Below are 22,237 nucleotides of genomic sequence, written 5' to 3'. Positions count from 1 at the left end.
TTCATAAAATTTAGTAAAGTTATTAAGTAAGCAAATGACAAACAACAAACCCTAGGGAGAAGCTAATCTCCAGAGTTGCCATATTATATTAATGTCCAGTTTTAAATAAAAAGTGGAAACATAAACAATATGGCCCATCCACAAGAAAAATGGAAGTCAGGAACTGTCCTGGGGAATCCTAGCTACTGGACTTATTAGACACTTTAAATTGACTATTTTAAATATTTTTAAAGAAATGTAACCATGCTCAAAAGACTAAAGGAAAATATGAAGTCTTGCCAATTAGAGAATATCAAATATTTTTAAAAGAAACAAATAGAAATTCTTAAGTTAAAGTATACTAACTGAGAACTTCAAATATGCTGTTAAATGCCTCTGAACAGGCAGAAGAATCTGAACTTGCAGACCAACTAACTTGAATATCAGAATGTCCTAGAATTAGGTAGGGGTTGTAGTTGCAGAATTCTTGTGAAGATACTAAAAACTGCAGAATTAAAAGCTTACATGAAACAAACAAAAAAAAAGCTTGCATGTCATAAAATTCACCCTATCTCAGAACAACATAATGGGCCAGGGACAATCTACCTCACAAAATGCAACCAGTAAATATACAGAAAGTAACTGCATAAGAGTAGATGTGAACACTAAAGCGAGGGATGGTTATCTACTTGAATACTTGATGTTGGTGGGATACACTGTGATTGGCCTCACCAATTGGTCCAAGTTGATAAGATGCTTCCGAGAGGCAGTCAGGCAGTGTCAGCCATCAGGTCTTACTTCGATAATTTTACCTCTAGCAGTTGAGTCATAAAAGACCAAATATAGGAAAAAGCTAAGATACTTAATATTTAATCATGCCTTTATTGAGTAAACCATGGTACCGCCACTAGGTAGAATATTGTTCATTTTAAGTAGCTATAGAAAAATGCTTTGTTGAAAACCATACTATAGAGCTATATATACCAATTATAATTGAACTTATAATCAGCATTTGTATTCCAGTCTAACTGTATAAAGTCAGTGTAACTTCTAACTTCTTACATTTTTCATGAAAGTACTTAGACTTGATAATAAAACAGAACCAGGAATTTAGCATAATATACTCATGGTCTATTATAATACTAACATAGCAACTTATTTTGCTACCATCAAGCTGACTGTACTATCTCTAAATGGCTGTATATGAAGTATTAAAAGGTCCTGGAGAACCCTGACTTATGCATGTGTTCTCTTATTACACTGATCTGAGACTTCTCAGGAAATCCATGCTTGTTCTAGAATGATCAGGCAGTGAACTTAAAATGCTGTGATCCCTTGGACAAGTTTAAGTGGCCTTGCAAAGGCAGCTTTCAGTACAGTAGGTACCACCAAAATCAGTTGGATGAGGAGACTAAGAGGAGGCATTTGAAGTCCGGCATCTTCAGCTTGTCCTGCAAATGAGGAAAGGACTAGCGAGGAAGGTGCAGCAAGATGAGGTCCCATTACAGATAGCATTAACAAGATGGCCAAGGTCTTTGGAACCCCTGAAGCAGACGTACTGGGGAGGTAGTATGCTTGAACTCCTATGGATTTGTTCAAACCTGAGTCCAAGTTGGAGGCGAGTAGTCCATCACATTTGCCTTTGAATCAGGCTGTCCCGTGTTAAAGGGTCTCCTATGGGGGATCTAGGCTCAGGTGTCACTGTCTTTAAAGGTGGCTATAAATACCACCAACTTAAGTGGCTAAGACTCTTTTGGGGACAGGACTAGCTGAAACCTGGCTCACTGGCATACAATAGACACTTGTGTGTGCGTCTTCCCCCCAACCCTTCCTTCCCTGAGGCCCCTAACCTATTACATGCACTTCATGTGTGGAATTGCATTTATGCTTTCGAGATCATTGGGGAGATGTTGTCTCTAAGTAAATATTGAGTCAAGTGTCCTAGATTTACCACTTCAGTGGAAATTGCATCTCAAGCCAAATTCCAAAGCCTTTTCCGCTAGACTTGAAATGGTGGGGAGGGGTGCATCCTGTCCCTCAGGAGTCTGAGGTCTTCGGGATGGGAGGTTGGCTATGGGAAGGACTTTCCACTGGAGGATGGGCTTAAGTTTTCAAGAATAACACAACCTAAATCTGTAGGAAGAGATCCCCCAAAACTTTGTCTTTGACATGTAGATGCAAAGATGAGACAATGAACTGATACTGTTTTTCATAGGCTTTTAATTATTCTGGAGCTCCTGGGTGAGTATTGTTACCTTTACCCTTTGGGTCCAGCAGGTGGATGAAGGAGGCTCACAGCTTGGTGTGTTTAAATGTTCTTTGATTAAGGTCTATTTCTGGGTCCCCCACCACCACCATTCACGAAGCCAACAATTTCCTGTTTGGGTGCCTCGATGAGTGGTCTCCAGCTCCTAGATGAGTGAATTGGGAAAGGCATTCTCCCCAGGCAACACAACTCAGTTTGGGGAGCATTTGAACCAAGTTCAGAGACTGTCATTGCATGAAGTATGTCTCAAGCATCATTGTAGACTCTCCATCCTCATACTGCTCTGGAACAAGGAGAATAGAAAACACAAATGGGCCGGACGACGGTCAGTCTGAGGATTCATCACTGAGCTGCGATTTGGCAGCCAGAGCAGATTAAGTGCAGCAAGTGGCCTATAACCAAGGAGTTACATTCATCAAGGCCCAGAAGTTTGGAGACTAATATGGAAAGAGCAAGTAGAGCCCTGATCTCGCAAAAAGACTCAAGAACATACAAAGTTCAGGAGCTAGAGACTAACTTGAGACGGAAACCACTAGGTTGCCTGACACTGCCCAAAAGGTGCTGTCCCTTGACACTTTGTATCAGTCAAGGTCCAGCCAGGAAAGGAGCCGGATGATCATACCAATTCACAAGGTTATAATGAGAGAATTGTATCTAGTGCATCAAGGTAAATGTGTTAGAAGGACTGAAAGGTCAAATGGGAAATTGAGGCACTCCAGAGGTCACCAGCAGAGGGAGCCTCTCCTACCTCTGGCTGGAGGGGCAGAGGGTAGAGGCTGTGGTATCAGAGCCCAAGAGGTACAACTACTCAGCAGGAGCGGAAACCACAGACGGGGCAGGCCAGCAGATGCCACCCACAGCAGGCATAGAGGTGGAGAAGTGTGCTGGCTGCTTTCTCTCCCACCTGCCCCAGTGCCTCCCATTGGCCAAACCTAGCCTAGAAACCAGTTTTTGCCAGGGAACCAGGCAAAATGTAGCTCACCAGTGAGGATCAATTCCTGTTGTGCTGCTTCTCTGCCTTGCTCTGTACAAGAATGGATCTGTACCCTAATCAAGAGAACAAACTTCCCATTAGGATGGACACAGGCCTTGCAAAGTCCTGCTTTCACCTGAGGATTCTATTTCCTCCCAGTCTCTAACATCCTCTACTCTGTATGGATTTTATCATTCATGAAGGAGGTACTAATTAAACTGGACTTCAAATGCCTCCTAACTGGCAGGAATCTGGGGGAAAAATGCATTTTTCCATGTTAATAGCTTCATACAAGTGTCAGAGCTGCGTTGATACATTCCTGTAAAGAAACCACATCTGGCACAGCAGCTCTGATTAGGGATACCACTTAAGTTTAGGATGATCCATTGTCATCAGCCACATCTCTCTGGTTTATTTATTTATTTATTTATTTATTTTTTTGCCGTACGCGGGCCTGGCACTGCTGTGGCCTCTCCCGCTGCAGAGCACAGTCTCCAGACACGCAGGCTCAGTGGCCATGGCTCACGGGCCCAGCCACTCCGCGGCATGTGGGATCTTCCCGAACCGGGGCACGAACCCGCGTCCCCTGCATTGGCAGGCGGACTCTCAACCACTGCGCCACCAGGGAAGCCCATCTCTGGTTTTTATAAGGATCAGAAACGTGAATGGATGGGGGTGATAAGAGAGCCCTGTCCCTGCATCCTTGAGGTGTTTGGTACTAAACGCTGTAATTCCTCCAGGGAAGTTGTATTGCTCTTGATACATAGTTGGAGGTTGGGATGGATTAGGATGGTGACACAGTTTCAGGGATTCTACTTGGTTTTCCCTACCTTTTAATATCTTATTCCACCAGTCAATGGGCCAATTGTGAGTTAACAGGCTAAGTCTATCAAATCTCTTCACTGAGGACTGGGAAACATAGCATGGATCCAGTGAACCATTGGCCCCACTGTGGCATGAACTTGAACCAGGACTCCATTTATCACCTGGTCTCCATATACCCTATGCTAACATGAGGCCCATGGTGGCGTCTTAGGTTCCTTGGTATAGATGTCACTTCAGACTCTAGTAGACCTCAAAAGTCTGGGCATGCTTTACCTAGTATAGTTATTCTAAAATGGTTCTTTTTATGAGGAAAAACTGGGGAAATACTTCTGGTGATTTACTGTAGGTCTTTCCTCAAGGAAACCCATTCTCCTCCAATAAGAAAACTGGCTCAGACCTAGAAACTTTATAGAGATTGTGATTATTCTTTTCATTGCAATAGCTGACATCAGACTTGTTTTATACAAGTGCAGAAATATTCTTTTTTTTTTAAAGGGTACAGTTAATATTGTCACTTATCAGACAGCAGTTAGGTATATAGTCTTCATACTTGATCTTTCCTTTTTGTAAATAAAAAAATTTACAGGGCTTCCCTGGTGGCGCAGTGGTTGAGAGTCCGCCTGCCGATGCGGGGGACACAGGTTCGTGCCCCGGTCCAGGAGGATCCCACATGCCGCGGAGCGGCTGGGCCCGTGAGCCATGGCCGCTGACCCTGTGCGTCCAGAGCCTGTGCTCCGCAACGGGAGAGGCCACAACAGTGAGAGGCCCGCGTACCGCAAAAAAAAAAAAAAAAAAAAATTTACAAGTTTTAAACAGCCAAAGGCTGGTCATGTCTTCAGAAAACATGATTAGATTAATTCATTAATGGTGGCTTCGAGTTTTTCCTTATTAGCTCCAGAAAATTCACCCACCTTCTGTCCCTTTTTAAAAAACTGGAAGGTTGGCATGCATTTGACTTCACACTCTGAAGCCACATCCTAACAGTCATCCACATCTACTTCGAGGAATGCTACGTTGGAATACTTTTCAGAGAGAGAATGAAAGAAAGGCTTGATCATTTTGCAAGGCCCCCACCACGTGGCTGAGAAGTCGACTACTACGAGTTTCTCTCCTGCCCTTGTTCAAGGCTTCCTGAAAAGCATACTTGCTCTCAATCTGCTTCACCATTTTGGCTGCTGGGGTCTGACCAGTGACCTTACACTGGAAGAGATGGAAGTGGATCCAAGGCGCCAGACGAAGCTTCCAGAAACATTCTTATTAGTTGCCCATCTATCTCACCCTAAAACACCAGCTGTATTGACTTGCAGAAAACTGACATTGGTTAAGATACCCTGGCCACACAGACCTTGCTTGTTATAGTATTACCATTAGACACAAGGTCAGATAAAATGCTACCACCTGACCTCTGTGTAGAATCTTACTTTCCCCATTGATGCAAGGAGCCTAATTCCACAGCAGGATCTCCTGCTGTTACACCTTAACTGTAAAGGACAGCTTATCAAGGATGTTGTTGCCACCCTAATGCATTCTTTATTGCCTTTGTCTTTGAGAAGGGCCCAGAAGACACAGCCTTCTTAGTGGACTTTTTGATCTTAGGGGATAATCCATTGTAACATCCTCCCTGTACCTTCTGACCCCTTTCTCAACACTCTGCCAAAGCAGTTCAAGCATCTCCATCTCATTTATAGATCATCATCATCTCCAAGCTTCAAAACAGCCATCTCAGTAGTCTCTGATTAGGACACTTCCAGATGTCCCTGCCAGGATAGTAGGTCCTGGGTCCTGGGGGAATGCTCTCGTGTCACACTCTCCCTTATGCAGCCTTACATTCTTAACCCCACTGTCCAACATCCTCAAGACAAAACTTTCCTGCCATTTCTCACAAGTGCTACAGTATGTACTTAACAGACCTTGCAACACTTTCAGTGAAGAAGCTTCTTCCTCTCAGGGCAGAGACAATTCCTGGCTGGGGAGGGGGGCAGTGACCCAAGTTATTTTTGAGGTAATAAGGGGAAGAGGTGGATTTTTAGGAGGGCATGCAACATCTTTCAAGGTATATGCCTCAGGTGTGATTTTTTCATGATCTCTAGACAACGGGAAACTGTTTCTTTCTAGCCTAGGGTAGGAGGACCACTTCTCCAAGCCTGCAGAGTTGAGGGGACATCTGAAAGTTCAAGATTCTCAGGGGCATCCACCCAGATATACCCATCTTGAGTCTGGAGGTCCCATTCTTCGCCTATCAAGTCTCTGAATCTAGCAAAGGAGACATGTCAAGTTCTCATTCAGTATCCTTTGTATCTCTGCCACCTTTACAGTCAAACGCTCAGAGTGAATTTTCAATGCAATCTGTCATCCAGCTGCAGGAGATGAAGATCTCTTTAAATCAAGTTACTGAAATGTCCTGGCTTTCACAGCATGTCCTGAGTTGCTAGGAGGCTGATCTGAGCCCATCATTCTTCAAGGTTTCTAAATCAGTCTTTTAAAGTCAAGCTCTCTTACAATCGTGGGTTTCCATTACCCAATACCGTTCAGGTACCACAACCACTCCATCACCCAGTGCTTCCCTTTCCACCTGTAATTCAACCCAGGAAAAGTGAGTCTTTAATGGTGATGCTAGAGAGTCTTGCTACTGCTGAGAAAGAGAAAGGAGTGTCTTCCAAAATCTATAAAGAACAGGCATCTGGGGCATTTAGCTGTAACTCCTGCTTCCCATTGGAGATATGCCCTGAAGGTATTAACATCCCTTCACTCCGAGTTTCCTTCAAGCCTGGGCTTGCACGTGAACAGGGCTGACTTCTGTGGCTTCAGAGAAGACCGTAAGGCAGAAAGCACAAAGACATGTAGCTCACTTGAGCTGGACACTGTCAGCACGAGTTCAGGCTTATCTAGAACTATCCAAAGTATCTGCAGCTGAAATTAGAGACAAGCCAGGAAGATGTGACTCAGAACAAAAGTTCCTGTTCGTCAGGGAAAGGTAACAATGCCACTGACTTCTCAAAACTGTCAGACCCTCCTCTGAGACTTGACGTAATCTGTGTCTGTCAGCTCCTTCAGGGAGAGAAGTGAAGACCTGACTGTCATGTCCCCTCTGCCATGAGTCAGAGGCTGACTCCATGCAGCGCTGCCTTTCCCATGCATCCCATTTGCACACGCATGGGCACTGAGCAGGGTGTGGGCATCCTGTGCCTCCATCTGAAGAGGGAAACCCAGGGGCAAGAGCTGATGTCAGTACAAACACCATGGCATTTATGTCAATGTGAAATCAGCTGCTGGAACAAGGGGCAGGTGAGACTGAAGGGATGTGATGTACATAACAGATGTCTGATATGTGCTGTGTACGTGATATACCAAGTAGGCAAAGATAAGAATGGTGAACATGGAACAAAAAATAAAAACACTTCACAGACGTGACCTAAGGGAAACATAGATCGCTGATCTCAGTCACTTAGACTATATTCCAAGTATACATGAAATGCTCATAAAATGACCAGATAGTAGGCCAAAAAGCAAATTTCAATGAACCTCAAGACACCATCCTGTCTTGGTCTGGTTTTCCCAGAAATTGGAGCCTGAGAGAACTCGGGTACAGGTGACTTATTTGGGAGGTGATCCCTGGGAGCAGGAGTGAGGGGTATGACGAGAAAAGCAGTCAAGGGAGGGACTTGCCTGGTGGCACAGTGGCTAAGAATCTGCCTGCCAATGCAGGGGATATGGGTTCGATCCCTGGTCTGGGAAAATCCCACATGCCACAGAGTGACTAGCCTGTGCACAACAACTACTGAGCCTGTGCTCTAGAGCGCACGAGCCACAACTCCTGAGCCCATATGCCGCAACTACTGAAGCCTGCATGCCTAGAGCCCATGCTCCGCAACAAGAGAAGCCACCACAGTGAGAAGCCTGCGCGCTGTAACAAGGAGTAGCCCCCGCTCACCGCAAGTAGAGAGAGCCTGCGCGCAGCAACGAAGACCCAAAGCAGCCAAAATAAATAACTTTTTTTTAAAAAAAGAAGGCTTCCCTGGTGGCGCAGTGGTTGAGAGTCCGCCTGCCGATGCAGGGAACATGGGTTCGTGCCCCGGTCCGGGAAGATCCCACATGCCGCGGAGCGGCTGGGCCCGTGAGCCATGGCCGCTGAGCCTGTGCGTCCGGAGCCTGTGCTCCGCAACGGGAGAGGCCACAACAGTGAGAGGCCCGCGTACCACAAAAAAAAAAAAAAGAAAAAGAAAAAAAAGGAAAAGCAGTCTTGAGCCAGTTACTGCCGCAGGCAGCTGGGCTTGACCCTCCAGAGAGCCCTGGAAAACGTGCTGCAGGTGTGCGTCTGCAAGACGGGAGACCAGAGCACATGCCCCTTACCTCTAATCCCCTGTTAATGGAGAGTTGCCTCCAGGAGTATCAACCACCACCACCCCCACTTCTGAGCTGCCCTGCCTGCAGGTTGAATGGGCTCCTGCGTTTCAGAGAAAGCCCCGAGGAAGAAAACGGTTGGTGAGCCTTTGAGATAGGACACTGTCTTTCACAGCCACACTGAAATCAGGTGTGCCAAGGGCATGGAGCTGGGCTACCAGAACTCTGCTGCATGTAGATCACTTTCTCTGACCGAAATACAATTTTGTTATCTTTGACTTCAACTTAATTACCCACATGCTTAAATTTAGGAAATACTGAAATTCTTGGTCTCAGAACAAATAAGTTACTAGAAATGAATGATGATCGATACATAAATCAAAACTTGTAGAATATGGAAAGTATAATTTAAAGAGAAACTTAAACCATTTTTAACATTTTATATTGATGAACAAACATCAAACTTATTGTGTTTTTTTCTACCTTTTGGATTCTATATATATGTTATATTATATCATATATATGATAGCAGAACCTAATGAAATGAAATGTGATGCAGTAGGGACAAGACCAGACATCGACTACCTGGAGAGGCCAAGGAGGTAGATGGACCTGGTAAGACTGGTGTGGTGGGCTCAGGTGCCCACCCATAGCCCTCAGATCTTAACATACCAGTGGGCACAGGCTGGCATATAACTGCCAGTGTTGCATCTCTGAGGGCTCTGCCCAAAGCCACAGAAGGCCCCTTTGTCTTTGTACAGGACAGGCCCCAAGTGCTAGGGAATTAACACATCTTTGGAGCAGGCCTTAACCAATTACTGATTGGAATTAGGTTGTAAATGCCCCATACTCTTGCCCTTCAGGTGGGATACCTTTAGCTTTTCCATGACACTAGGCTCCAGTCATTCCCAACGTTAAGTCTTAATAACGCAAGACACACTGGATGCCTTCTCTTGTCTCACTTCTCCACTCTCTAACTACTGGTGTTTCCCAAATCTACTTGCCCTCAACCTGTGTTAGGATCTGCTTTTGGGAAAACTCAAACTAAAATAACTGGTCAAAAAGATGTCCTGAGTAAACAATATTTGGAATTATGAAATGGAATGTAATTACAGACAAATAAGAATGCTATGAGCCACTTTAGGGCTCAAAGCAAATTTCAGTGAACCCCAAAATACCATCCTGTCTTGGTCTGGTTTTCCCAGATATTGAAGCCTGAGAGAACTCAGGTACAGGTGACTTACTTGGGAGGTGATTTCTGGGAACAGGAGTGAGGAGTGTGACAAGAAAAGCAAAATGGATTAAAGACCTAAATGTAAGGCCAGAAACTATCAAACTCTTAGAGGTAAACATTGGCAGAACACTGTATGACATAAATCCCAGGAAAATCCTTTTTGACCCACCTCCTAGAGAAATGGAAATAAAAACAAAAATAAACAAATAGGACCTAATGAAACTTCAAAGCTTTTGCACAGCAAAGGAAACCATAAACAAGACCAAAAGACAACCCTCAGAATGGGAGAAAATATTTGCAAATGAAGCAACTGACAAAGGATTAATCTTCAAAATATACAAGCAGCACATACAGCTCAATAACAAGAAACAAACAACCCAATCCAAAAATGGGCAGAAGACCTAACTAGACATTTCTCCAAAGAAGATATACAGACTGCCAACAAACACATGAGAGAATGCTCAACATCATTAATCATTAGAGAAATGCAAATCAAAACTACAATGAGATATCATCTCACACCAGTCAGAATGGCCATCATCAAAAAATCTAGAAACAATAAATGCTGGAGAGGGTGTGGAGAAAAGGGAACACTCTTGCACTGTTGGTGGGAATGTAAATTGATACAGCCACTATGGAGAACAGTATGGAGGTTCCTTAAAAATCCACAAATAGAACTACCATATGACTCAGCAATCCCACTACTGGGCATATACCCTGAGAAAACCATAATTCAAAAAGAGTTTTGTACCAAAATGTTCATTGCAGCTCTATTTACAATAGCCCGGAGATGGAAACAACCTAAGTATCCATCATCGGATGAATGGATAAAGATGTGGCACATATATACAATGGAATATTACTCAGCCATAAAAAGAAACGAAATTGAGCTATTTGTAATGAGGTGGATGGACCTAGAGTCTGTCATACAGAGTGAAGTAAGTCAGAAACAGAAAGACAAATACCGTATGCTAACACATATATATGGAATTTAACAAAAAAATAAATGTAATGAAGAACCCAGGGGTAAGATAGGAATAAAGACAGACCTACTAGAGAATGGACTTGAGGATATGGGGAGGGGGAAGGGTAAGCTGTGACAAAGCGAGAGAGAGGCATGGACATATATACACTACCAAACGTAAAATAGATAGCTAGTGGGAAGCAGCCGCATAACCCAGGGAGATCAGCTCGGTGCTTTGTGATCACCTAGAGGGGTGGGATAGGGAGGGTGGGAGTGAGGGAGATGCAAGAGGGAAGAAATATAGGAACATATGTATATATATAACTGATTCACTTTGTTATAAAGCAGAAACTAACACCATTGTAAAGCAATTATACTCCAATAAAAATGTAAAAAAAAAAAAAAAGAAAAGAAAAGCAGTCAAGGGAGGGACTTGCCTGGTGGCGCAGTGGCTAAGAATCCACCTGCCGGGACTTCCCTGGTGGTCCAGTGGTTAAAACTCCACACACCCAGTGCAGGGGGCCTGGGTTTGATCCCTGGTCAGGGAACTAGATCCTGCATGCTGCAACTGAGGCCCGGCGCAGCCAAATAAGTAAATAAATATTAAAAAAAAAAAAAGAAAAGAAAAGAATCCACCTGCCAATGCAGGGGACATGGGTTCGATCCCTGGTCCGGGAAAATCCCACATGCCATAGAGGAACCAGCCAATCTTAAATTTGTATGACATGAACACACTCCTAGAAAAACAGAACTTAACCATAATGAAATCAAGAAATGGCTCATAGCTCTATTCCAGTGAAAAATAAAATCAGGCCCAGAGTTATTTCACAACCAAGCACTCTCAGTTAATTCCAATCTTACAAAGTCTACCAGAGAAAGAAAAAGAGACATTTTTCTCAGCTCATTTCAAAGCCCAGATAACCTTGGTTATGAAACTAAATCAGGACAGCACAAGAAATTTGTGAAGCTGGTATTCATAATCTTAAGACTAGCTAATCTGACCTAGCAATATGTACAGATATAAAAGCACTAACATATTCATTTACAGGAATATAAGTTTGGTTAAGTTGGCAGTCAAGGTCCAACCAGGAAAAATCCCTTTGCTTGAAACATCCAGAGTGGTTTCTAATACAAATGATTTTTGCAGGGGTGATAGAAGACCAGAGAAGCTAAATAGGGAAGATGAAACAATGCCGATTAACAAGGGTATGTATCTTAGGACCCTGTTTATATGGAGTTCTAGAACAGTCAACTAATCTATGAGAGAACTTGGATCAATTGTTTCCTGGGGTAAGAGGAAACTCTCAGGTTTAGAAATATTCTATATATTGCCTGGGAAAGTGGTTAGGTAGATATAAAACTTGGTACACTTAGAAGGTACATACAATGTATATATTTTATCTCAATGAAGACTTAAATAACATCTTTAGTTGGAGAATGAAATAAAAACAAAAAAAACAGTCATAATGTACCCACCAATTCACTTCATTGCAACTGCAATAGCTCACTCACAGGCAGCCTCTTGAATTGCTCATCAATTCATTTCTTATCTTTGGACAATATAATATGAATTTATGCATTTGTGGTAGTTTTTCAAGCTTTTATCTAAACTAACTAGTATAATCCTTCTGTAATTTACTTAGTCTCTGTGAGACATGTATGTTGTTGTAGTTTACTCATTTTTCATCACCAAATTATTCCAATGGGTAAATCGTGACCGCTTCATACTTTTTCCTGTTAGTGGACTTCAGGTTCATATAATTTTATGGCTAATGTTTTTTGAACATTCTTGGACACTTCTTGTAGAGGTATACAATATTTCCTAGGGTATATACCTGGGAATGGGTTTGAGTATGCATATTTTTAATTTTGGTAAATATTTTTGAGGTTACAGCACCAAAAAATACTTACCAGTATAATATAGATTTCCCTTTGTTCCACATCCTTATCAGCTCTTGGTACTGGCCAAAAAAAAAAAAAAAAAATGTTAAAGCAGACAAAACTACAATGGTATTGGGTTGGCCAAAATGTTTTTTTTTTTTTTCTGTAAGATGGCTGTAGTAGTGCTTAGTTGTCTTTAACTTTATTCGAAACAATTTTGTTAGATTGTATGTCATAACTGTCATATCAGCATGCATTTTAAAAAAAGACATCAAAATTTGTGAATTTTTATATAGCCATTTTAATATTGAAGGTGGAAGAAAAACATTTTCAGCATATTATGCTTTATTATTTCAAGAAAAGTAAAAACACAACTGAAATGCAAAAGAAGATTTGTGCAGTGTATGGAGAAGGTGCTGTGACTGATCAAACATATCAAAAATGGTTTGGGAAGTTTCGCACTGGAGATTTCTCACTGGACAATGCACCATGGTCGGGTAGACCAGTTGAGGTTGATAGTGATCAAATTGAAACAATAATTGAGAACAATCAATGTTATACCATGCAGGAGATAGCCGATATACTCAAAATATCCAAATCAAGTGTTGAAAATCATTTGCTCCAGCTTGGTTATGTGAATTGCTTTGATGTTTGTGTTCCACGTAAGTTAAGCGAAGAAAACCTTCCTGACCATATTTCCACATGCAATTCTCTACTAAAACATAAAGAAAACGTTCCGTTTTTAGAACAAATTGTGACGGGCAATGAAAAGTGGATACTGTACAACAATGTGGAACAGAAGAAATCATGGGGCAAGTGAAATGAACCACCACCAACCATACCAAAGGCTGGTCTTCATCCAAAGAAGGTGATGTTGTGTATATGGTGGGATTGGAAAGGAGTCCTCTATTATGAGCTCCTTCTGGAAAGCCAAACAATTAATTCCAACAGGTACTGCTCCCAATTAGACCAACTGAAAGTGGCACTCGACGAAAAGTGTGCAGAATTAGTTAACAGAAAATGCATGATCTTCCATCACGATAATGCAAGACCGCATGTTTCTTTTGATGACCAGGCAAAAACTGTTACAGCTTGGCTGAGAAGTTCTGATTCACAAATCACACCATTTACACCATATTCACCAGACACTGCACCTTCAAATTTCCATTTATTTCAGTCTTTACAAAATTCTCTTAATGTTAAAAATTTCAAATCCCTGGAAGACAGGAAAAGGCACCTGGAACAGTTCTTTGCTCAAAAAGATAAAAAGTTTTGGGAAGATGGAATTATGAAGTTGCCTGACCTGAAAAATGGCAGAAGGTAGTGGAACAAAAGGATGAATACGTTGCTCAATAAAGTTCTTGGTGAAAATGAAAAATGTCTTTTATTTTTACTTAAAAACCAAAGGCACTTTTTGGCCAACCCAATATAATAATACAGGCATTATAATTATCACTTCCTTTTTTTGGTATACATTTATTTATTTATTTATTTATTTGGCTGCTTTGGGTCTTCATTGCTGCATGCAGGCTTTCTCTAGTTGTGGCAAGCGGGGGCCACTCTTCATCGCAGTGCGCGGACCTCTCACTCTCGCGGCCTCTCTTGTTGCAGGGCACAGGCTCCAGACGCGCAGGCTCAGTAGTTGTGGCTCACGGGCCTAGTTGCTCCGTGGCATGTGGGATCCTCCCGAACCAGGGCTCGAACCCGTGTCCCCTGCATTAGCAGGCGGATTCTCAACCACTGCGCCACCAGGGAAGCCATTCCTTTTTTAATTGGAAAATTAATATTGTCAGTTGCTAAATTAAGATGTGAAAATAGCATTGTGATTATGTTTAAAAGGAGTGCCTTTTATAGAGGAATATGAAAATATTTACTGATAGAACGACATGATGACATGATATTTTGCATTTGCTTTAAAATAATGGGGAGTTAGGTGGGTAGTGGATGGATCAGAATTGGCCTTGGGTTGCTGAGTGTGGGGCTGAATGAGGGATACTTGGAGTGCATTTTGCTATTCTATCTGTATGTAGATTTGAAATTTTACATAGTAAAAAATAAAAAAGTAACAATTATACAACGACAACAAAATGAAACTCAACGCTCCTGTGAGTTGGCTACTCTCATTTCATATTAATAAGGAAGTTGCAGCTTGGAAGAATTAATGACCTCATCAAACCTAGTCTTAAGGGAAAAATTGTTCATTTTTTCCCATACTAGGTTGCATACCTAAAATTAAATAATGCAAATTAAAAATCAAGTTCATAAGAAAGAAATTAATTAGAGAAGTATTTAGATTTAGATGAAGAAACCCATCCTTAAAGTCGTAAAGTATCCTTCATTTTCTTAAAGCACTGCCTCACACTTCAGTATTAGCCTCACACCATTTACAAATCAATTACAGATGAATTAAATATCTAGTTCTCTTTCCTTATGGATAACCTATAAAATAGTACATTCTTTCCCCACTGACCAGCAATATATCTAAGTCAATGTTAAATTGCCATGTATGCATGGGCTCGTGTCTAAATTCTGTTCTATTGGTCTGTTCGCCCATCCTGCCCAATTCTGTACTCGATAAAATTGACAACTTCTGTAATTATAAATTGACTTGGTGGTTGGCGCACTTCCCATATTGAGCCCTTGGCCATCGTAGCTTTACCCGATAGGCAAATGAGAGCTTCTAAAACTGCTCTCTTCCAGCCAAAATCAAGACAATATTACATCCCAGGAGGAAGTGGTAAAGATTTATGCCACTTAAAAAATATTGAAAGGAGACAGGGATAATGGTGCCCATTATATCCATCTAATTCACCAGTCTGGTGGCTGAAAAATCCAGAGTCTGGAGCTAGTTTGCTGGGTCTGCTAGTAGTAGCCCCCATCACAGCTGCAGTGATGTTAGCAGCTGCAGTGACGTCTACCTTTGTTAGAACTGATTAACCTGGCCTCAGATACATGGTATGTAGCCATTAATATGGTTAATATCTTCTTTTCGGAGAATCAGAAGTGGCTCACATCTACAAGGAATAGACATCATAAATCTGATTTTGCTCCAGAGCTTAATCAACTTTCATATTCTGTTGAAGTTTGAGATCAGGTCCATCTGAATGCACTGAAGGGCATACTGATTCACTCTATTGATGACATACTAATTGGTCTAGATGGGCAGTAAGGGGCTAACACATTGGAGGTATTGGTAAAGCAATGTGCTTCATGGGGTGGAAGACAAACCAAAGATTCAAGGACCTGCCACATCAGTCAAACTTTTACAAGACCAGTGACCAAGGGTATGTTGGGACATTCTGCACAAAGTAAAAGATGAATTATTACACCTTCCATCATGAATAAAGCACAACACCTCGTGGGGCTGTCTGTAAGGTTAGGATTACTGCCGTGCAAACACTGAGTATAAAGAAAGCCTACAAACTCCAAGTGGGGCCCATAGAAGAAACAGGCTCTTCAGTCGGTCCAGCCTATGCTGCTTGGACCAGATAACCTAGCACACCCTAAAGGATGGCTGAGCAAATCTTTTCTGAAGAAGCTAAGGTACTAAATAATTTAAGCTTTGCGAGCCATATGGTCTCTGTTGCAAATTCAACTCTGCCACTGTAGTGTGAAAGCAGCTATAAATCCCTCCAGGAGGGAGGATAAACAGGTCAGTAGCAGTCCTACCGTAAGTTCAGAAACTTTTGTAGCTTTAGCGCTTAATTTGAAATGAATCACAGACCTAACTTAACCTTTATGTGTAGATTGAGGTATGAGGTAGGATTTGTAGTTAACTCTCTTCCATATGAAATATCTAGTTTTAGTCATAATATAAAAACATATTCTCCACTGAATTATGTGGGTGCCTTTGTTAGGTTTCCTATGTTCCAATGGATCTTTATTTCTGGATTTCCTATTCTATTGATGTATTCAGGAAAGGACTCACTGCCCAGGTACAAGAAAAACGGTTATCTGGTATCTTTCAGCTGTTAGCTCTTCAGGGTCTGCCTTAGCTTTTGACGTGAGGTCACGTGCTTTTCAGGGTTGCCCCAACCAATTACTGTACCACCACCTTGGTCAGTCATTGGCTGGAGGCTGCCCAGAGGAGAGCTTGCCCTTATCCACCACTACCTTGATCAAAGACCTAGCTATTTCTATCCATTTAGGACCTCCCCTCAGGACCAAATTTTCTACATTGCAGAGACTTTGTCCGGTCTATACTGCAACCTGGTGGATTCTCCTGACCCACCTTTCCTCCTCCTTCCCTTTCAAAGGCATTTCTCTTTCAAAATGTTTGCATCCCTACCTCTCTCAGTATCTGCCTCCCAGAAAGCCTGACATGACAAGTGATGTATGTCTACGTTATTGCAAATACCAGACTGCCTTGATTATTGTAGTTCTGTTAAGTACCTTGATTATTGTAGTTCTATTAAGTCTTGAAATCAGGTAATAAAATTGCTTTGTTCTATATTAAAATGACTTGGACTTTCTACTTCCACTTCCAGATGAATTTTTGAATAATGTCAGTTACTATAGAAAATTATTTTCCTTTGGTGTTGTGTTGATTATAGAGATCAATGGGGGAGAATGGGCATCTTAACAATATGAATTATCCAATCTATAAATGGCATATCACTCTGCTTAGATCTTGTTTCTCAATATTTTACATATATTTATGATACTTCATTAAGAAATCAAGAACAAATCCATTGAAGATCAGCCCTTTTGTCAACGTTGGCTCAGTTTTCCTTATTGGAAAGACTTCAAAAGAATTCATTACATAGCTACCATAAAAATAAAGCAAAAAGGGATGAGGGCAGTAACCCAGAGAATTGGCAACAGCAGGCTAGTGAGACAAAGTGAGGATCTGGTGTTCCCAGAGCCTAGGAACCAGTGTCACGTGAGGCTGTCTGACAGGAGCGTGTAACAGAGTCACTGAGATGATACTCAAAGCTGAAAGAGAAGGTAAATACTTGAGCTTGTCTATCCTCTGCCCAACATTCTGTTCATGTGCCATTTTCTGAACCTAGCTAGAAGTTGAAAGATTTGTTTACCTATTGCTGCACAAGAATATGACTGAACTTGGCAGCTGAAATCAATACACAGTTACTACATTTCCTAAGGATCAAGCATCGGGCACAGTTTAACTGGTCCTGTTTGACTGCTTCAGAGTTTCTCAAAGCTGCAATGCAGGTGTTGGCTGGGCTACATTCTCATATAGAGGCCTGACTGGGGAAGAATCTATTTCCAAACTCAGATGGTCAGTAAAATTCAGTTCCTTGTTTTGGACTGAGGGAGTCAGTTTCTGGCTGGCTTCTGGCCAGAAGCAGTCCTCAGTTTCTAGAGGTTTCCCTAATTTCCTTACCATATGGGTTTCCCTAACACAGATGGCTGCTTCATGAAAGCCAAAAGGGAAATTGTGACCTTCATCTTATGCAGATGATGTCTTATAAAACATAAGCATGGAAGTGACATGCTATCACCCTTGCTAGGTCCTACTAGTTAGAAACAAGTGACAGGTCCTGCCCACACCGAAGGGGATGCTGTTATGGAATGGTGTGAATTCCAGGAAGCAGGGATCATGAGGGCTGTCTTAGAAGTTGCCCATCACAGCAGGGGAACCTGCAAATAGTAGTTTGCAGGGGGAGGGAGGCAAAGGATCTGAGTACAAATCAACTGACTTGCATGAGCCTGATGTCTTAAGTACCAAATATCAAATGATCTAAACCAGAACAATTGTAGCCTTTATTTCCTCTTCTCTCCTTATCCTTGATTTTTCACTCCAGTTTCAACCTCTCCCATAGCTAATCACTCTAGAGTGTGTTAAATGTCTGAAAATATGCATTTATCCTTGGGTAATTTAAAATGTTGCATGTATTTTTCATTTACATAACTGATATTGTGCTATAGATCTTCCATTTTCATTTAACACCAAAATTGGTTGTTACACTACATGGAGTTCATGGTTTCTAACTTCTGTAATTTTATTTTTCATTTCCTGTAATGAACATCTAGGTTCTTTGCCAACTTTCCTTAACACCAAAATGAATATTCTAGAATATTTATGAACCTGAGAATACTCTGGGATATATCCAAGAATGTGACTGTTGGGTTACATTTCTTCATCTCCTGTCTGATTTTCTTAGGAAAAAATGGAGCTCTATGCTAAACTGACAATTAGACATTGAACTTTGTACCCTGTTAAGAGTGTGAATTTCCTAAGCATCCATGAAAGACTAATAAAAATAGATTCTATACTAGGCTAGAGAATCTTACATTTCAAAAGGCAGAAATTACATTGTCACAAGGGAATCTAATTTATGCAATAGAAAAAACTCCCATGCTCTTCCAATTTAAAATGCTCTGCTTCATAACTACTGGTTCAAAGAATAAATCAAATACCCAGAAGTAAACTCATAACCTTAATTTTTAAAAACACATGTTTTTAAAGACATTACAGAACATTCAATTGTAACTGTAGCTTTAGCCCAATTCCGTAAACAAGTTTTCTGTTTAAGTGAGATCACTAAACGTAACAAAAGCAGAAATTAATGTATTAATTTATTTATTTATTTATTTATTTATTTTTGCGGTACGCGGGCCTCTCACTGTTGTGGCCTCTCCCGTTGCGGAGCACAGGCTCCAGACGCGCAGGCTCAGTGGCCATGGCTCACGGTCGCAGCCGCTCCGCGGCATGTGGGATCCTCCCGGACTGGGGCATGAACCCGTGTCCCCTGCATCGGCAGGCAGACTCTCAACCACTGCGCCACCAGGGAAGCCCTAATGTATTAAAACAGAACTGAAAAAGCCAAGAGCTGGCCCTTCTAGGTACTGGGATGGATAGGGAATAGCCTTTTTTTCTTTTTGGTTATGGAGTAGACATATTAGATGATAAATGATGGGGCTTAGGGAGACTTGACCATTAACTGGTCACTTAGCTTTTGACAGACTGTTTCCTCAGTTTAAGCTTACCATCTCTAAGCTAATATGAGATTGGAAACAGGGAGGGGAACATTTGAGTGCAATAAAGCTTAAGAAAATACTATCAGTAATTTTGACTTTGAAGGGAATGAGCTGGTGTATTTGAGCTCATGGATGTCAAGATGCCTGAGTAACTGGGTTTATCTTGGTTGGTATCAATCCCTCCCCCACTCCCCACTTTTGAGCATGAGCCACAGGAAGTTATCTTTGTACCTTCCCCAGGGGGATGGAGGTAGGTGTCCATGGGCAGTGTTGTCTTAAGCAGAAGACAGTCACGTCACCCATCACAGCTAGAGTTTTCATCCTGGGGTCCTGCATGGAGCAATGTCTTGGGTCTAGCACCTCTTTCAACCTCCCTCCCCATTTTAAGCATGGCTGTGTTTTCTTTCTTGAACTTTCTGAAACATTGACATATGAGGTGAGGAATAATAAGTATAGTTTCAGCATGTGCTCAGTTTGAACTTGAATTTTCATCTTGAACTTGAAATATGATCATAGCTATGAATATTTCTCCCTTCCTAATACTAGCAGTATTTAATTTCCCAGTACAACATCAATAGCAAGAGTAGTAATACAGTCTAAATAAACTGAATGCTTCTAATGGCTCATTAAATGTGATGTTTACTCTAAGCCTTTGGAAGATACTCTATCAAGCTATGATGTTTCCTTTTATTCCTAGCTTGACAAAATTCACTCATTCATAAAGTTTGCAAATGATTTTTTGAAACTTGAGATAATGTGGTTTTTCTCTAACATGTTAATGAAGTTATTGATATCGCCTCCAATACTGATCTATCCTTGCATTTCTGAGATAAATTCTACTTGGTCCCTATATATTTTAATACACTGCTATATTTGATTTTCCAATATTTTTAGACTCCTTGCATCTGTTAATTATGTTGACATATAGCTTGCTCTTCTCATTCTGTCTATGGTATCAAAACTATGCTAGCTTCATACAATGAATTAGGCAATCTTCATCTTTGGCATTTTTTTTAATGCAGCATATCCTCAAACTCTTATCAATCAGGGTCTAAACCTGGAAGACAAAGCATTCCAAATATCTACTACAGAGGGAACTTAATCCAGGTAATGAGTTAATCTGAAGATGGAAGTGCTGGGAAACAGGGAATGAGATGGTGAGAAAACTAAGAAATGAACAGCTTCGGGGATGCACTACTGCCGCCGGGTTGGGGAGACAGAGTAGGGGAAAACAGCCTTTCCAGGTTAGGATGCCCCAACCCAGGGATGGGGGCGGCTGGAGAGGTGGAAACCAAGGTGGGCCTACCTGAGTCGGAGGAGCTGCCTGAGACAAAGAGGAAAAGGAAAATACCCTGGACTCTTCCATCCTTCAAGCCCTCACCAGGGCTTTTGCTGGCCAAAAGCAGCTAAGAGCCAGCTGAATGAGGAACCTGGGAAACGCAGCCTTCAAGTTCAAGGATCAGCCCCCTGCAGCACCCTGAGTGGAACAGAAGGGCAAAGACCGAAACTGGGAGCAAACATCAAACGCTGGGATTCGTCCCAGGGTTTTGCTGTCTAAGCAGTGCTGCTATGAGCATTCTTGACTGTGTGTCCCAGTACACAGGTTTAAGATTCTCTGTGGTGTATGTATATCCAGGAGCCACTGGGTGTGTGGACCTTACATTTTACCGGAAACCACTAAAGCTCCTGTATGTTTCCCATTCCCAGTTACGTTGAAAATCGTCATGGCTCTGGGTCCCTAACAATGTAGAGTTTCAAGGATCTTCCATTGGCTCCTCTGAACTCCTTTCTCCACCTCTTATGTTCCCAGAGGCTGACCTGAATGGACTTCATCTCCCAGGCCCTCTGGTCTCTGGCTGGGGCTCACCAGTAGGGAGCACTGGTGAGAGAGCTAAAAGAAGGTGACTACTCCTCCTGTAAACCCCTCTGGGGGAAAATAACAGCTTCTCCCCTTGGTTACTGCACTAACCATTGTGCTTCCCCTACACACCGCCAACACCCCTGTGAGAAATCCCTCTGCAAACAAACCCTCCTCATGTTCTAAACTGAGGGAGCCATTTGTCTCCCCAGTCGGGACTCCGACTGGTATATAGCCAGGTAGTCTTTATCATAATGGTTGCCCACCTGGCGCTTCTGTAATCTTGTTTAACTTCTGTTCCGTGATTCTTAGTGTTACCAGCCACCTTCACGTTAACTGGCTATTTCTGTTTATGTGAACTCTGTTCACAACTTGCTATTGAGGACTTTTTCTTAACTGATTTATGGGAGTTCATTATATAATCAAAATACTAGTCTCTTTTAGTTTGTATGGTGCAAATGTTTTCTCCCAATTTAGTCTTTTCCCTTGGATACCTCCTTAACTCTTAATTCTTTATAGTAAATCATTTGACATTCTTGTGTGCTTTTTACACACCAAAGGATTCCTTCTACCTTACCCCAAGTCATAAAATAACTTTAGAAGACAACGTAGAATAAGGTGCCTTTTACATCTACAGGTCTTTGTATCTGCAGTTGATAGACTTTTGGCCCATGATAGGGTTCATACTCGAGTTCTTTGCCCCATATGAAAACTTCCGTCCTAGACTCGTGTATCGAAGCACTCATTCCTGCTCCCGCCACCCCCTGTGTCATTTTAACCTTCTGGATACTCGAGCTTGTTCTGGCCCTTGCCTGTTGTCTACCCTTTCCACTAAATCTTTTGTCATAGAATCCTAGTTAAAATCCCTGTGTGATGCTCTAACATCTGAGGCATCCCCGAACTGGCTTTGTTGACTACGTCATCCTTCTGCAGTGGGTTACCTTCTTTCCATTCTCAACATGTCGGCGTGC

At 41.9% G+C, this 22,237-nt stretch overlaps 1 pseudogene across 1 annotated transcript; it reads right to left on the bottom strand.

Moving 5' to 3' along the window:
* Positions 1 to 4,836: 4,836 nt before the first annotated feature.
* Positions 4,837 to 5,210, bottom strand: LOC307059649 (thioredoxin-like; annotated as a pseudogene). Its single transcript has 2 exons — positions 5,081 to 5,210; positions 4,837 to 5,020 (listed from the first exon to the last, which is right to left on the bottom strand). The product of its transcript is annotated as a thioredoxin-like (transcript).
* Between the last annotated feature and the right edge of the window lie 17,027 nt (positions 5,211 to 22,237).

The sequence above is a fragment of the Hyperoodon ampullatus genome (assembly GCF_949752795.1).
Source record: "Hyperoodon ampullatus genome assembly, chromosome: 10".
Classification (NCBI taxonomy): Eukaryota; Metazoa; Chordata; class Mammalia; order Artiodactyla; family Ziphiidae; genus Hyperoodon; species Hyperoodon ampullatus.
The sequence above is the reverse complement of the archived record's forward strand: the minus strand, read 5'-3'. Positions and strand labels throughout refer to the sequence as shown.